General features: G+C 47.3%; 1 protein-coding gene across 1 annotated transcript in view; it reads left to right on the forward strand.

Annotated features, from left to right (window-relative positions):
• Nucleotides 1-2963, forward strand: part of SBDS (SBDS ribosome maturation factor) — a 53398-nt gene extending 50435 nt beyond the window's left edge. The window contains exon 6 of the transcript XR_008200744.1: nucleotides 2830-2963. The gene's annotated coding sequence lies outside the window, so the exon portion shown is untranslated. The remainder of the gene's footprint in view (nucleotides 1-2829) is intronic.
• Nucleotides 2964-5946: the final 2983 nt, after the last annotated feature.

Below are 5946 nucleotides of genomic sequence, written 5' to 3' on the forward strand. Positions count from 1 at the left end.
AGCCCTGTGGCCACTGCTGAGTTTTCCAAATTTGCTGGCATATTGAGTGCAGCACTTTCATAGCATCATCTTTTAGGATTTTAAACAGCTCAGCTGGAATTCCACCACCTCCACTAGCTTTGCTTGTAGTGATGCTTCCTAAGGCCCACTCAACTTCACACTCCAGGATGTCTGGCTGTAGGTGAGTGAACACACCATCGTGGTTATCCGGGTTATTAAGGCCTTTCTTGTGTAGTTCTCCTGTGTATTCTTGCCACCTCTTCTTAAAATCTCTTCTGCTTCTGTTAGGTTTTTGCCATTTCTGTCCTTTGTCGTGCCCATCTGTACAGGAAACACTCCCTCGATCTAATTCTCTTGCAGAGAGCTCTGGTCTGTCATTCTGCTGTTCTCTATGTCTTTGTTACTCATTAGAGAAGGCTTTCTTATCTCTTCTTGCTTTTCTTTGGAACTCTGCAGTTGGCTATATCTTTCCCTTTCTCCTTTGCCTTTCACTTCTCTTCTCAGCCGTTTGTAAGGCCTCCACAGACAACCACTTTGCCTTCTTGCATTTGTTTTTCTTGGGGATGATTTTGTTCAGCACCTCCTGTACAGTGTTAGAAACCTCCCTCCATAGTTTTCCAGGCACTCTGTCTACCAGATCTAATCCTTTGATCTATTTGTCACTTCCACTGTAAAATCATAAGGGGTTTGATTTAGGTCATACCTGAAAGGCCTAGTGGTTTTCCTTACTTTCTTCAACTTAAGTCTGCATTTTGCGATAAGGAGCTGGTGATCTGAGTCAGGTCTTGTTTTTGCTGACTGTATAGAGCTTCTCTATTTTTGGTTGCAAAGAATATAATCAACCTTATTTCCGTATCGACCATCTGGTGATGTCCATGTGTAGAGTCATCTCTTGTGTTGTTGGAAGGTGTTTGCTATGACCAGTGTGTTCTCTGTTAGCCTTTGCCCTGCTTCATTTTGAACTCCAAGGCCAAGCTTAGCTGTTACTCCAGATATCTCCTGAGTTCCTACTTTTGTATTCCAGTCCTATGAAGAAACAGACATCTTTTTTTTGGTGTTAGTTCTAGAAGGTCCTTTAGGTCATCATAGAACCACTCAACTTCAGCTTCTTCAGCATTAGTGGTTGGGGCACAGACTTGGATTACTGTGATAGTGAATGGTTTGCTTTGGAAACGAACCAAAATCGTTCTGTTGTTTTTGAGATTGCACACGAGAACTGCATTTCAGACTCTTTTGTTGACTATGAGGGCTACTCCATTTCTTCTAAGGGATTCTTGCCCACAGTAGGAGATATAATGGTCATCTGAATTAAATTCGCCCATTCCCATCCATTTTAGTTCACTGATTCCTAAAATGACAGTGTTCACTCTTGCCATCTCTTATTTGACCACATCCAGTTTGCCTTGATTCATGGACCTAACATTCCAGGTTCCTATGCAATACTGTTCTTTACAGCATCGGACCTTGCTTCTATCACCAGCCACATCCACACCCAGGTGTTGTTCCCGCTTTGGCTCCGCCTCTTCATTCTTTCTGGAGCTGTTTCTCCACTCCTCTCCAGTAGCAGTAGCTACATTTTGATGAGGTCTAATTTGTCAGTTTTTCCTTTTATGGATTGTGCTTCTGATGTCATATCTACGGTTCCTTTACCTAGCTCTGGACATTAAAGATTCTCTATTTTTTCCTAAAATTTTATATTTTACATGATCCATTTTGAGTTAATTTTTATATAACTTATGGGGATTTAGGGGCTTCCCAGGTGGTACTAGTGATAAAGAATCCACCTGCCAATGCAGGAGACATAAGAGGTGCCGTTAGATCCCTGGGTCGGGAAGAACCCCTGGAGTTGGAAATAAATGGCAACCTGCTGCAGTATTCTTGCCTGGGGAATCCTATGGACAGAGGAGCCTGATGGGCTACAGTCCATGGGGTCGCAAGGAGCTGGTCATGACTCAGCGACTGAAGACACAGACACACACACAAATGGTACTGTATTTTTAATTTTGGTTTTCATTTTTTGTTGAAAACTGGACATTTTAGCTAATATATTGTAGTAACTGTGGATTCTGATTCCCCCCCACCCAAGCCTGATGTTATTGTTTCATTTTTAGTAAATAGCCTATACTCAATTTGTAGAAACTATCTTCTCCATGGTATGTAACCCATGATGTCTCTGCTCAGTTTAACTTATATTTTGTTTTTTTTGTAAAATAAAACCTCCGAAGAGATTGCCCTTAGGTCTACATAGCGTAGGATTCAGGCAATGCCCGGTTAGAGGTTCTGCTCAAACATCTTGACCTTTGCCTATAGCGCTGGGGGCAAGTGGGGAAGCCTATTCAAAATTCAGTGTGTTTTCAAGTCTATCCCAACTTCTGATACTTTCCAGTACAGAGCTTGAATCCTTGGGTCTGTGCACGTGGCCTCCCATTCTACCAGGGATGCGTGGAACCTCTGGTTCTTTTCCAGGAGTTCCTTGGTAAATTTCTCTACAGGCTGCCACCCACCCCAAGCTTTCTCCTTTCTCATTCTATCAAGTTTGTTGTTTTTACAAACAATGCCACTGAACAAGAGTTTTTCACTTTCCCTCCAGAGCAAGCCCAACAATGAAGCTGCTAGCTTTTAAAGACACCTTCACCCTGGTAGCACTCTAAGCTAGGAATGAGGGAGAAAATGGAAGCAGCTCCAGGCGAAATACTTAGTGTTCTTTCTGGAAGTGCAGCCATCTTTCCATAAACAGTTGCATCTCAGTGTTTTTTTTTTTTTACCTGCCTTGGGTCAACTTTCAGAGCCCTGAAGTGGTTGTCTTGACAATTTCATCCTATTTTACAGTTGCCCGACACTTTGCCAGAAATACTCAGACACCCTGAAACCTTTCTCACCTGTGGACCCAGCTGAGGATGCACTGGGGAGCCAGACTCCAACCTCCTAGCTTCAGCCCCAGTGGATGAACCTGGCTTCTTAAGGTAGACCTCCTTCCGCTGGTGAGGGAAGACTCAGAAGCTTTCGGGTCGAACTCGCAGGACCAGAACTCAGTACATAACTATAATTAGCAGCCTCCGACATCACCCTCCCTGCAATCCAAGGCACCTGCTTTTATCAGTGGACACTCACGATTGCAGATGAGTCCTAGCCTCTCCCTCCTCCATCAGAGCTCATGAGGAATGTCGACTTTCACATAGTTCAATGGACCCGATCACTAGTCAAGTTGCTCCATTAACCTTTAACTTTTCCAGGGATCAAAGTAGGGAGGGGTGAATAGGACAGTAGGTGGGGCTTGCGGGCTCAGCTCTGGTCTTGTTTCTCCCAACTCACCCCCAAGTGCTGGACTCCACGCCTCCACCGCTGTCCCTGCATGGTGGGATCTAAGTAAGAGGGCTGACTCCAGGCCTCCACAACTATAACATTTATCATCTATCTCTGCTGCTGACCAATGTAAGTCGCTCAGTCGTGTCTGACTCTTTGTGACTCAGACAGGCTCCTCTGTACATGGAATTCACCAGACAAGAATACTGGGTATTCTTGGGTAGCCATTCCCTTCTCCAGGGAATATTCCTGACCCACGGATTGAACCTGGGTCTCCCGCACTGCAGGCAGATGCTATAGGCTCCACATATTTTGAGTCACTGAATCTTCACAACGCTAGGAAGTAAATGCTATTACTCCTCATTTTTACAGGTGAAAAAAATGAAGGCAGACAGTGTAAGTTAAATTTGCCCAAGGCTTTCCAAGAGAAAAGTTGGCAGTGCCAGAATTTGAACCCAGACAATCCAATTCCTGATCCTAAACCCAGACTCCTAAACACGAGGTTCTATTGCCTCCCCACATGCTACTGTCTGTTCACAATCTGGTCACTGCTATTGCTGGCACTAGAACAGGGCTTTTAAAATAGCAGGCTGCCTTCCTTGAAGTTGGCCATGCAATCGATTTAGTGGTTAAGCCCAGTTTTTCAATTAGATAGAAGAAACTAAAAATGTTAAATAGCAGTGCATGTCCTATGTGATAAGCATGGTTTTCATTTCATGAAATGTGTTATATACACTCGCTTTGCGCATCAGTTCTCATCAGATGACAGGAACCCGCTGCAAGGGCAGAACCGCTGTTGACGAAGACTAGAGCTTGGGGGAGATCTTTGCTTTGCTAGTTCTCACCTACCAAACCAGAGGTGACCCACCAGCCTCGCTCTTAGACACCACCCCCTCAACACACACTTCATTATAATGTTTACATTATACACTGTTCCACTGTTAATCTGCTCAGTCCTCACTATATTCAAGTGGCTACTGTTATCCTTACTTTACAGACGGGAAATGGACACGGAGAGGTTAAACCACTCAGCCTAAGTGACACGGCCTGTTGTCCATTGGGGCCGGGGCTTAGCCCTGCCACACTGGCTCTGAGAACACCCTGCAGAGACCAGATGGCGGTAAGACATCTGCCTGCATAGACTGCGGGGCCGCCCCGGCAGCAGCCTGGAGGCTTGTCCTCTGGTGGGAAGACAGATCCCTGTGGGACTCCATTCTCCACCCATCGTAAGCCAGGGTCCTGGGAGCAGTCTCTGCCCTCAGCCTGGAATGCCCCAGGCCAGCACTCCCTGCTCTCTGTGTGACTTCAAAGCGTACCTCTTTTCAAAATGCCTCCTGTGATCACTGCAGCTGAGGCATCACAGCCCTCATCCTCTGTCCCAAGAACCTTTATCTCATCACTGGCTGCCATCAGATCAGAAATATACTTCTGTGTTTATGCAATGTCTCCCCCACCAGAAGAGAGCACCCAGAGGGCAAGCATCTTGTCTGTGGGCTGCTGCGCCTCTAGTTCCTAGGTGGACGACGGCACTTAAGAACCCCAGAAAAACGTGTTCTTGGGTGAGCAAGAGTCTGGAGTAAAGAGCGTAACATGGAAAGCAAAACCTAATCTCCTCACCCCCTGGACAAGACACTGTCCACTTGACGTCTGTTCTTGCAATGGTCAGACCGCTGCTGTTCATCCACCAGCAACACCTAGCTGGTATAAGGAGCTTGGGGCCTTCAGAGGGAAAACCAGATGGGCAGTTTGTTCAAGACAGGAAGTAAGTTCACAAGCTGGACTGGACTCCGCAATGCACCTTGGGTCTGTGCATTCACTCTGCTTCTCCCGCAATCTGCAGAGATGGTCCTGAGTGTCTGAGACTCACCAGGACAAGGAGATGCTTATAAAGCACTATCTCTAATGGACTTGTGGACTGGGTCTATGTCAGATCTTACAGATGATGAGAGAGGGAAGACGCGAGCCCTTATTCTCCAAGGGCTTCTGCACTGTGATGGAGAGGAGCTGCCACAAAGCACGGCGAGCTGTGCTCCGCTCGCTAGAGAGAGGGCCAGGCGAAGGTGGCAGACACAAGCGCTCCCAACCATGCACCGGAGGCTGACCCCTCCCTGCCTGCCACCTGCAGGGACTGAGGAAGGGCAGATCCACAGAGCCCCAGCCTACCGGGAAAGGGGAAGAATTCACATCGGTGAGCACACTGCCCTTCACAGCTACACGTAACTGCAGAGGATGCCTTTCCTGACGAAGCAGGGCTGGCCTGTGTGGTAGCTCTGTACCAGGGAGTCAGGACCAGCTCTGGTACCTCGGGACGAGAGCACACGGAGAGTGCGTGGGACTGAGACGGGTGTCTGTAAACCCCGTCCCCATTCAAACGCTCCTACTGCTCTCTATCTCCTCCTCCTTCCGGGCAGGAGTCGGGCAGGTCTGCGAGCACTTGTGGGTCCAGAACACTAAGGTTCTGTACTCTGGGGGAGAAGACCTGGGTGCTTGGTGGAGCCCACCTGGTAGCTAATAGTGCCCGCCCCTCATCCTGACGACAGCTGACACGTAAGAACAGCTTGCAAAACATCCCCACTGACTTATCGTGTATGTTCTTCCCTTAGAAAACACCCAGCAGACAGGAGGAAATGGAGACACAGCGAA

Source organism: Budorcas taxicolor, chromosome 2 (genome assembly GCF_023091745.1).
Source record: "Budorcas taxicolor isolate Tak-1 chromosome 2, Takin1.1, whole genome shotgun sequence".
Lineage (NCBI taxonomy): Eukaryota > Metazoa > Chordata > Mammalia > Artiodactyla > Bovidae > Budorcas > Budorcas taxicolor.